Here is a 12,025-nt window from a genome sequence, read left to right as displayed (position 1 = left end):
AAAATCTTTATTAATACGAAACACATACCGGATATCTTGTCTTTTTAAATACTTCGTCCAAACACTTAATTTGAAAACTATAAGGTAGGATTCATATAAGCACAACAGAGAAAAACGTTTCCGAATTGTGATTTAAAAGTAATCATTTGCTGGGTTTAAACTTTATGTTTCAAACTGGAGCTTGTACAGCATGAATCAGGTGTGATGCAGTCTCTCTGGCTTTGGTGGGACAGGGCTCCCACCCCAAGGAATTTTCTTTAACAGTGGCCTCTGATGTTCAGGGACTGGATCAGTGGAAATGAATAGCCAAAACCATATCTTGCTACATAATAAATGGTTGTCGGATGTAATGCACAATCTCCATATATATATGTATACATATATAGTGAACATGTGGACAACAGATGATTTTTAGATGTGACTAACATACTCATTAGGCATTTTAAGCAAAATTCTCCACTAGTCTCATTGTCCTGAAGTTGAAATACAAGAAGTTGACTGTGCTTCAGAATCCTGAAGTTTAACTGGGATCCCTTTGAAGTCTTTTATTATGATTGATGAATCATTTCAACATTTTCCTACATTCAAAGGCCCACAGTAAAAGATAAAATCAAGTACCTTACTAATCAAGGATACCACAAAAGACTGGAAATCAGGCGAAAATGTGACATGAGCAGTAATACTAAACTCAAAAACCTGTATCAATCACTACAAATTTCAAAAGAATTTGGAAACATTTAAAGCTTTTAAAAAGTGCACAGGACTGATTTCAGAAACCATTTGGGAAATATTTGGGTGTTATTTGTAATAGAAATAAACCCACTTTGATACTTTCTTCAAGCAAATGTTTTACAATAGAGTTTGGCATCACAAATCAAGGATGGAGAAAGGTTCTGTACCTGTCTGTTTGCAAGTGGATTCCCAGGATAGGGCTGGGTTTCCGCCCCATGTCTGTGACAGCTGCTGATGAGACGAAACTTGCTTTTTTAAGGGAGGCTACTTTTATGCCCAGATGGGGAGGGTTATCACCCACAGACTGAGGTTTTGGGGTTTTGGGGTTCTTGGCAAGGACTGCTAAAGATCTGACTTATCCTTTATTCCACTTTCAACACTCAGAGACAAGCCCCATGGATGACTGATTCCTGAAACTGCCCTGCTGAGAGGTGAAGAGGAAACTTCCAGCACCCTGGGAGGAGCATGAGGATAGGTTCACAGTGGGAACCCACAGAAGAGGAGCTGCCCAGCTCAGGGAGCCAGTGAAATCACAGTGATCATTAACAGGGCAAGATAGTGAACAAAGCAGACTTAGATATCAAGACTGTCAAGGGCAAGGATCCAGATCATGCCCTCAAAACAACAAATTCCAGAGAGGTGTTGAAATCGAAGATCGGCAACTTCTTATAATCTGGCTTCACCCCCATTTTTAAAAACTAGGAACTGAGTCCCCACAATTGGGTTGGATCAGCTATTTGTCCAGGCCAAGACTGCCATTGTCTTATAGACTTGCTTCATTGTGTTACTTCCTGGGTCAGAAATCATCACCCATCCTCCCCTCCTTTAAGCGGCAGCCCAGAGTCTTTAGCCAGTATTCCAAGCCATCTAAGCACTGGGTCAGACTGACTCTTGCAGGCTGACTTCCCCTATCCTATAACATTACCAGAATGATTTTCCCTTTTTGCTCTCATCCAATAGCAACATTGCCCAGACTCAAAACACTGTCTCACATCTCATTACCTCCAGAAAAACGTCCCGGACCACCCAACATAAATGAGACCATTTCCTCTTTTATGCCTCGAAGAGTCTCCTGGCTTGTCACCTTCATGATGCTCAGTCCACGCTGTCTAGGGCTGTTGCCCTGTATGTTCCCATTGAGAATCTTGAGCTTCTATAAGCTCATAGACAATAAAGGACACTCTGTTTTTCCTTTTCAGCAGCACTGGGCACAATGCCTAGCATGCACAGCAATGGCTCAGCACATATTGTGGAGCTAACCAGGTAAATTGGGTTTTATGTAATGGTTGGTACCTAAAGTAGCTTACATATAAGCCCATCCATCTATCCATCCATCCATCCATCCATCCATCCATTTCTACATTGACTACATATTCTATCCAGCTCAGTGCTTGGTCCTGGAAATACCGCAATGAGCAATAAAGTCATGATGCCTATCATCACAGAGTTTATAATCTTGTAGAGGAAAAGAAATAGTTACACAACTAACCATCACAATATGGTGGATTACTCTTATAGAATGCTTACTCCGTGCCAGTCATTATGCTAAATTCTTCTTCTTATTATGTTATTGAATTTTCATTACCACCGTTGGAGATAAGCATTATTATCACTTTCTTCTGGATAAGGGAATGGTAGCTTAGCATATTTGTTATCTTAACTCCCCAAAGCCATCTGGCTAGTGAGCGGGAAAGCGGGAGACTGACCCAGACTGTTTGACTCCAGAGCTGGTGCTTTTTAACCACCACGTGGTATAAATAATTACTGATATTAGAGGGATGACAGATACCACAAATATCACATGTGTTAGTTTCCTATGGCTGCTGTAACAAATTACCACAAACTTAGTGTCTCGAAACAACACACATTTATTATCTTAAAGTTCTTTGGGTCAGAAATCTAACATGGGTCTCACCAGGCTAAAGCCAAGTTGTGGGCAGGACTACATTCCATCAGAGGCTCTAGGGGGAATCCCATTGCCTTGCCTTTTCCAGCTAGAGCTGCCAGCTTTCCTTGACCCATGGCCCCTTCCTGGATCTTCAAAGCCATCAGAGTCATTTCTCTCTGACCAGGCTTCTAACTTCATATTTTTCTCTGACTACCAGTGAGAAAGATTCTCTGCTTAAGGACTCATGTGATTATGTCTGGCCCACTTGGTAATCCAGGACAATCTCCCTATCTCAAGATTCATAGCTGCATGACCCCTTTTACCATGTAAGGTGACATAGTAACAGGTTCCAAAGATTAGGGATATCTTGCGGGGTGGGCACTATTCTATGGCCATACAATAAGATGATGTAACAAGAGGAGCAGTTGAGGGGTATAGGAAGGGCTTAGGCTTCCCGGGAGGGACAGGCACTCCAGGCTGAGGACCAAGGAGGTGCAAAGCCCCTGAAAAGCCACAGAGTTGGGGCCTTACCAAGTCTGAGAGTGACCAAATGTGGTGAATAGAGGAGGAGGAGTGGCTCCTGCTGTGGCTGGAGAGGATGGCAGGGATCAGATCTTGAGAAACATGCCCTGCAGGTAGGGGAAGGATTCCGTTATGATTCTAGGAGAAAATGACAGTAAGTAAAAGTGTCAAAAAAAGGACATGATAGATTTGCATTTTCAGATCACTCTGCTACTGTGTAGAGAACAGGTTGGAGGGGAGCATAAGTGCACACAATTAGTAGGGTATTTCAGTAGTTCATATGGGAGATGTTGATGGCTTAGACCACGATGGGGCACTGCAGGTGAAGAGAGGCCAGTCTGGGCTCTTCTCCAGAGCAGATAGCAGGGTTGGGGATTGCCTGAATGTGAAGTAAGGGAGACATATTCAAGTTTCTAAGTGGGATAATCAGAGTGGGTAAGGCCTTTCATGTTGACACAGTGGTCGCTAGAGAACGCCAGGCTTGTGGAGGGGAGTGAGAATGACCAGAACCAAGTGTCTGTAGGAGTAGCAAAGACAATTAATATAGGAAAGAAAATTTATCATGGTGGTAGGAGGCCAGCAAGCAGCAACAGGGAAAAATTTAGCAGAATCATTCCTTTTAGTTCTTGTAATTGAATATTTACAGAGGCCATACTGTCCCCCCCCCCCCCCCCCCACAAAAAGCTCTATTGTTTCCATTTGGTTCATGGCTTGGGAGAGGTCTCCAGGGTAGCTAAGCTACCTAGTGGCTGCAGGGAGAAGCCCTGGCACCAGGGGGATGCCAGAGGAGCCCCTCAACGGCTTCAGAGATGCCTAGTCATGCTTGCAGGTGATCCTTTTGAAAAACTATTTGCCCAGTCCAGCTTGAAGGCCAGCCAGCCTGTTGAGGTGAGTCAGGTGGCCACCATCTTCTTGATGAGTTTCACCTCCTCTCTAGAACATGGTTCTCCAGGAAGTCCACAGAGATGGAGTTGTGTGTAGACACAGCCAGGGCACACAGATCCAAAAGGGCCTGGTTCAGGTTCTTCTCCAGAACCAGGGTGGCTTCCATGAAATACAGGGCTTTACTCTATTCATCCTGGGATGCTTCTGCACGTTCTGGGAGAGGCTGTAGCCACTGCACTGGTTTTGCATCTTCAACACCCTTGCAATTCTTCTAAGCCAGCTCATGGAAGAAGTGGTCCAGCCCTCCAGTGCCACATTGTTCACGGTGGAAATAGAAGCCCAGACAGTAGTAGGTGTAGGAGACCCACAGATGCATGTTGACCAGGAACCTGATGGCAACCTCCACCTCAATGGAATAATTCTGTTGAATCTGGGAGCTCACGGTAGATCAGTAATAAGGAGCTAAGCTCAAGTGAGGATGTTGGCTCATCCTGAAGTCAGAGGGTGACTGAGAAGATGGTTCTGAAGGTTGTGCCTATATAAAAGGTTGGAGGGTGGTTGCAGACTGGTGGAAGGGGCATCCCTGGGTCTGTTTGGTCCCAAGACTGTTGAAGCAAGAGACTGGGGATACTTTGCCTGCAGAGGCCATATTGCTTGCTTGCTTGATTTATTTATTTATTTATTTATTTATTTATTTATTTATTTATTTGCCATATTGCTTTAAGAGGACTCAGTACACACAGTTAAAACGTCTTCTGGAAAATTATGCAGACCAAATATTCTGATTGTTGGTTTGGTTTGATTAAGGGTGACAGATCTGTTATCATATTTCAGCCTCGCCATCTTAATAACCAAACATACTTTTTGCTTCCTTGCACATGATACCTTTGTGCACACGTATATTTCTTCTGATCCTTAGCCCGATGACAGAATGATTCTTTGGGCACAGTATAGTATAACCTTGATTTTTAATAAGATTCATTTTGTTCTTTAGTGAACACATATAGAATTGTATATTTCAACAAGGTTCACATTTTGCAAAAAGAAGATTCTAGACAAATACGTTTGGGCATGAGTTAATGATGGGACTTAACAAGGAAAAGCCATCAACCCACCATGCAAAACTGAATAACCGAATGACATGCACACACTTGTAACCTACCAAGTTACTTTATATACCTGTCCTGGGATGAGAGTCCATAATTATCTTATTTAGATCTTATAATATGTCCACATCTACTAACATATGTTAGGTTTAGAAACTCCATACTGGAAGAGAATAGATTCTCCCAGAAAGCAAGAACACTTTGGAATTCCTTGGCCTCCCATTTATCCCTGGGGACTATAGTAGTCTGCAGGCGGGGTTGACTCAGATGCCCAGAGTTCTGTGGAGAGACATCCCTTTTGGTCTTTCCTATAGTCTGTCAGTGGTTCTCAAACTTCAGTGAGCTTAAGAATTACCCTATATCTAAAGGGCTGTATCGATAAAGCGATGGATCTCATGCTTGTCTTGCAATGTAAGACAATTTTAAGGGTATTTTAGACTTTAATTTTTGCCTCCGGTGCTGATTTTAGAACCTAAACGCCATGGGGTTCTGGGAACCCAGTGCAATCTGGGGCTATAATTCCATGTCTGATTTTGGGAGGCATTTCAGCACCTACCTCTGAACAGAAAAAGCAGCTGCAGTTAGAGATAGCAGGGGGACACATCATCGTGAACCTGATTAGATAACCAGAAGGGGATAAGCACCCTGTGGTCATGTGTGTGGTAAAGAGGTCCTGGAGTAGCAAAACAGCAGATATTAGTTGTCACATGCCAGTGCAAGAACAGAGGTGGACCTAGGGTATATGCAATGAGATTCCTTTCCACGGGAAGGACCAAGGTTATCACCTGGTGTTGTACAAGCAAAGGCCTATTGTAGTTTCAGTAAAGGGAAGTATTGGGAGCATCCCACTGCTTGTGGTACACACAATATTGCCATAGGCCAGACAAGCTCTAGCACTGACTTTTATAGTTGCATTAGCCCCTGCCATGTTAAAACAGATGCATTAATTTGAAGTTTTGTGGCTTTTTATCACCTTGATTACATTTATTTTAAGTGTTATTGTGATTTTATAGTGGCCGAAGTGTTCTAAGTGGAGGAAACTTATTTCTAGTTTTTGGTGGGTTATTTAAGAAATATTACAATATAAGCAAATTACTCAGACTTGGGGCATAATGCATTTGGTGTTGCATAGAAATCACTCCAGGAGCTTATAAACTCCAGCCCATTCTCAAATACTCACTGCACATGTGGGATCTAAAGGTGAGTAGGTGGGGATGCCTGGGTGGCTCAGCAGTTGAGTGTCTGCCTTTGGATTCTGGGGTCCTGGGATCGAGTCCCACATTGGGCTCCCCATGGGGATCCTGCTTCTCCCTCTGCCTGTGTCTCTGCCTCTCTCTCTCTCTCTCTCTCTCTGTGTCTCTCTGAATAAATAAAATCTTAAAAAAAATAAAGGTGAGTAGGTGGTAAATGTGGAAATTTTTTTCCTATTAAGAAGGTCCATGTCCTGCTCAACTTAGTGGAACACTGCCATTTACTATTCCTAAATACAACGAGAAAGCATATCACATCCTTCATAGCTGCTGTGTGAAAATGGCACCGAGTACTATATAAATAAGTCCCTATTAATTCTGTAGTTTCCAAAGTGCTAAGTGATAAAAACATCAGACCCTGAAACCTCTGCATGCCCTTAACACAATGCATAGGAAATTCGTTACAAAACCCATTTAGTAAAAAAAACAAAAAACAAAAAACAAAACTCACATGTACAGTGAATTTGGCAGAAAAGCCTTTTAGAGAAACAGCCACCGAGATAAGACCTGGTGAAAAACAAAACAAAACAAACAGAAGCCTGGAAAGGTTGTTGTCTGTGCCAACCTTGACTTTCAAGCTGAACTCTCCTTGCTAAGTGTAAATTAAGGAAGAAGCTAGCAGGGGCCTGCACTTTCCGTGGTTCCTTAGCCCGTTGCGGGCATTGATGTGTTCATGCTGACCACCCGCTCATCTGCAAGCTCCAGCATCTTGTACGTGCTCAGTGAGTGCCTGAGGAATGAAGGGAGCAAGTGCTTCCAGAGTGATTTCTATTCAAGCCTCACTTACCACGGGCCTCAGCCCCTTGGCAGCTCCTGTAAATGAAGTGCTGCCTCTAGGCACATGGGGTGTGGAGCTTACATATTGATTTTCGAGAGGGACTGTGCAAGTGCTTGCTGCTTCCCTGGGCTGCTGCCTCGCGACTGTGTGCCGGATTCATCGTGACTGTGCCCGTCCCAGCTTGGCCCAGCGCATCTGCCAGCAGGCCCACCCTTGGCCCTTCAGCCTGTTCTGATCATTGTACTAACCAGCCCATTTCCATGGGTGAATGGGGTCTAGAATGACCTCCATTTCCTTCTGCCCTGAGTCTGGTGAACCCCAGGTATCCTGCCTACCCCTGGTGTCTGGGTGAACTGCAGCCTTATTTTACCTTTTCATCTTTTCTGGAAGCTTGGGTGAGTGGGCCACTGATGAGGCTTCTTCCTCAGAGCTAGTCTGCACACAATATCCCACTGAGATTGGAGTCTTGCCCTGCCCTGGCTAGGGGAGGATTTTGTCATCCGAGTCTTGCATCTTTCTCTGCAGACTCTCAGAACTCCTGGCTTTGGCACAGGTTGGATTCCTGGAGGAGTGCGTAGTCAAAAGCCTTGGCTCTCTACATCCAACTAAGGCTTGGTTTAGATTTACATCTCAGCACCCAGCAGGACTCCTTCCTCTCTGCATAAGTGAGTTGATTTTTTAGCTCTATAGATTTTGCTCAAAGCAAAATCTTAATTGCCTATCACTGAAATGAGAATTGTATTACTTCTTATGAAAAATGTACATTAGGGGAACCTGGGTGGCTCAGATGATTAAGTATCCAACTCGATTTCAGCACAGATGATGATTTCAGGATTGTGTAGTCAAGCCCCGCATCGGGCTCTGTGCTGGGTGTGGAGCCTGCTTGGGATTCTCTCTCTCCTTCTCCCTCTGCCCCTTCCCTACTGCATACTCATCTCTTTCAAAAAAAAAAAATGTACATTAGGAATAGTGTTCATGTGGATTCGGAGATGAAGTCCAAGCTTAGAGTTGGTACATCTTTGGGATCCGTCTAAATAATCTCACAATTGTTGTGATCCTGGTTCTTGGGGCTTGGTATAACTGGGTGATGGAAGTCAGAGGTTTTAAACTGGTTTATAGGTTTATATCTCATCATGAAGATTTTTTTTTATTCGTTTCCTTGTTAATTTTTTTGAGCCTATTTTGCTGGAATGGCAGCTATTGACCTAACCAATTCCCAGTCACTCATCCATTTGTCCGTCCAAATACAAGATACATTGGCCCTGGGATCCCTGGGTGGCGCAGCGGTTTGGCGCCTGCCTTTGGCCCAGGGTGTGATCCTGGAGACCTGGGATCAAATCCCACGTCGGGCTCCCGGTGCATGGAGCCTGCTTCTCCCTCTGCCTGTGTCTCTGCCTCTCTCTCTCTCTCTGTGTGACTATCATAAATAAATTTAAAAAAATTAAAAAAAAAAAAAGATACATTGGCCCTGGCATCTGTACCAAGCAAATGGGGAGCAGCCATGTTGGCCGTTGCCTGGACTTCAGAAGAAAGTTTGGGATGCACTGAACTATTAGATGTTCATTTGGTTTCTCAGATGGACATGGGCAGTAAAAGAAATATCAAGATGTAGGAGAAGTCTAGGGCACAGTAAATTCTTGTTCCTCTCTGAGATATAATCTCCCATTATTTTTTTTGGGAGAAGAATCAGACTGTTTCCCCAGTGAGAAAGATCAAGTTGCTAGACAAAGGGCACGCGTGGGATTTTCTATTTGCAGAGACTAATCATTTGAAACCCACTTTGCAGATTATCTCACTACCAGCCTTTGCTCCTGCTCTTGTGCTTTTCCCTGTCTGATCTGTGATTTTCACTGCTCTCCACTCTCTGTGCCAGAATCCAGTGTCCAGATGCATAGTTGGATGTATGTCTTCTTCTTTTTTGTTTTTGTTTTTTTAAAGATTTAACTTATTTATTTGAGAGAGAGAGAGAGAGCAAGAGAGCATGAGTAGGGGGAAGGGCAGAAGGAGAGGGAGAGAGAGAATCCTCAAGCAGACTCCCCAATGAGCATAGAGCCTGACATGGGACTTGATCTTAGGACCCTGAGATCATGAACTGAGCTGAAAATACGAGTTGGCTGCTTAACCAACTGAGCCACCCAGGCACCCCTGGATGTATGTCTTTAGACCAAGCCCCATCCCTTTCACAAGCAAAGCTGTCTTCTTGTGGGCCCCTAGGTGGGGTTTTAGGATGTCTCAGAGAATTGGGTGCCTGACAGTGGTTTGTAATTCAAAGATGAATGACTTATTATAAACACCAAGGCAATCCTAGCCAAGAAAGTAGGTTTGGGGTTTGGTTGTTGGAGTAGAGGATTACAATAGCTTCCAATTCAATTTTTATAGGAAAAGCCAAGTTCCAAACCTGGGAGTGGGGGTTTGAGCACAGGGAGAAGATGAGATGATGATACAGGGAGGGATGAGACTTGAGACTGGATACTGTGGACACTTGGAATCACCACAGGCTATTCTGAAAACGTGAACTTTCCTGGCATCTTCATTCGCTAATGAAAACTTTGTGACATCTGCGATTGCATTTATCTTTTAAATTCTCTTTCTAACCATTGTTTTGGGTAGTCTGGTGCTTCATTAGTAATGATTTTACTGACAGTTCCCTTAAACAGTCTCTGAATTCAGGTGGAAGAAGATGGATTTTTAACTAATCTTTTTTGGCATAAACATATATCATATAGGAAACTATTCTTTCCATTTTTCATTTGTTTTCTTTGGTGTTATCTGACATTGGGTTGTCAGAACAAATTAAGGCAGTGAGTGAGCAATAATTGCTTTGCGATATAAAAAGATGGGTAAAAATTGCTTTTTAACTAAGTAGATGCTCTATTTCCTACATCTCAAATATTTAAGGCAGGCGACTGTGTATTTAGCAGACAGGCTTATGGATGTATTTATGGACCTGGCCCATGTTTTGAAACTGGGGATTTGTACTGAATAATTTGGATTTGCGTGCTTCGTGGCTCAGCTTTCCTGAATCAGTGCCAGCCTCCTCTTCCTTTTGCTTGATGTACATGGGGTCTTGCTGTTAATGTTAATCTTGTCTGCCCACTGTATCCTTTCTTCAGACCATCCACTTGCATCCTGTGCTGCAGCTGATCCCATTTCGATATAACTGAACTGTTAGGAGCCACCTGATTATTTCTAAAAACATCTTCAAAACTCAATTCAAGAGCAGATTGATAAACTCCTTAGAACTCTAGGCCCAAGATGCATGGAAGCATGAAAAAAACAAGCCATGTACCATTGTCGTTTTCTTGAATATTTATTTCATCCAATCGCTTGGTAGATTCCAGGAGTTTTTAATCTGTTATAATTTTCAGTGTGGGAAAAGTGAAGCAGAACAGTCCTTTTCTCCCCCCTCCCGATTAATATGTACAATAATGAGAATTCTTGGTCCTTAGAACTCTTTGTGGTCCCATGAAGACTGGCAGGTTGGTTAACCGGTGGGACCTGGGCATGTTATCAGGTAGTATAATTTGTACAGGAAATGTGAAAAGATGGAAAGTCACCTCTTAAAAGAGAAGGGAAACTCACTCTGATTTGGCCAAGAGAGATGATCAGGCCATTAGATGAATAAGGTAAATTCTCTGGGTAAAAGTTTCATTGGAATATCACCCCTTAGCAGTAGGTTATTGAAATGGGAAACTGGAATTAGCCTTGTTGGGTTGTCTCATGGTCCTCTCAGACAAAGCCAAAACTGGATGAAAAATGGCAGCTAATTTCTTTTGACCTTTTGTTTCACAGATTTATGTGATAAATCTTAAAGCTTCAAGTGCAAGTGGTGGACTCCAGAAATGCCTTAAAACTGACTAGGTATGTATGTATATGCATGTGTGCATAAGTATTTTAGATCAATTTCTTGGGGGAGAGATATGACTCATTTATTAATTTAGGATTATTTTGCTACACAGGAATCAATACCAATAGGCACTTGTAAATTTCTGGATTGATTAGGTAAACAAAGAACCAAAATGGGTTAAATGCTTATCCTCTGTTGTGTGGCGGTGTAGGGAAGCTACAGGACACAACCCAGAGCCCCAGGAATCTATGGTCTCCAGGGAAATGGTCAGGATGGAGAGTTGGATAGAGCTGGGACCATGAGTGGAGAACAGAGCATGTCATCAGTAATATTCTGGAGGGGAGGTGGAGGATGAAGAGAGGGTGAAGTGTGTCCAGGGGTAATAGCCAAACCATGGAGGTGAGATGGACCAGAAATAGATAATCTAACAGAGGGACAGTGACAGCCAGGTTGAGGCCTTGGAAGGCTTTCGTGGACGGGGGTGGGGGGGTGGGAGGGTGGGGGTTGCGTTCCTATATCTCCAAATAATGAGGAAATGGCTTGTGGCATAATATTTCTCCTTCTTGGAGACTATTCTGTTTGAACTAATGAATATTTAATCCCAGATAGCTAGATAAATATTTAGCCTTTGATCTTTTTCTTAAAGAATTATCTGGATGTTTGGAAATCTATTTTCATCCTTTTACCTCACATAGTGTGTGAACCGCTGACCTTAGAAAGTCTTTGGATAGAGTCAAGAGTGTCCCACTGTTTTCTAATTGGCCCAGATATGTCATATCATATTAATACAATGCCTGACATTAAATCGCCTGTGGATTCCTTATGTAAATTTTATTGGGTGTGTCATTCTTCTAAAATATTATGAAATTTACTTTATGATTTTTTTATTTAGAGTTTTTGGTCTATAGTTGTGAGATTGGTCTATAGGTCTTTTTTCTCATTTCTGGATTTTCTACTTTTCTGGTTTTGGTTTCTAGATTAGAACAGTTATATAAATGATGTTGGCCAGCTGTCTGT

The 12,025-nt window shown here is 42.8% G+C and overlaps 1 long non-coding RNA gene across 1 annotated transcript in view; it reads left to right on the top strand.

Annotated features, from left to right (window-relative positions):
• The window catches only part of LOC144301655 (uncharacterized), a 46,982-nt gene extending 44,811 nt beyond the window's left edge, over window positions 1–2,171 (top strand). The window contains exon 3 of the long non-coding RNA XR_013368394.1: window positions 1,117–2,171. This is a non-coding gene — a long non-coding RNA (uncharacterized LOC144301655). The remainder of the gene's footprint in view (window positions 1–1,116) is intronic.
• The last annotated feature ends 9,854 nt before the right edge of the window (window positions 2,172–12,025 follow it).

This window comes from Canis aureus, chromosome 30 (genome assembly GCF_053574225.1).
Source record: "Canis aureus isolate CA01 chromosome 30, VMU_Caureus_v.1.0, whole genome shotgun sequence".
Classification (NCBI taxonomy): Eukaryota; Metazoa; Chordata; class Mammalia; order Carnivora; family Canidae; genus Canis; species Canis aureus.
This window is presented reverse-complemented; position numbering and strand designations above follow the sequence as displayed.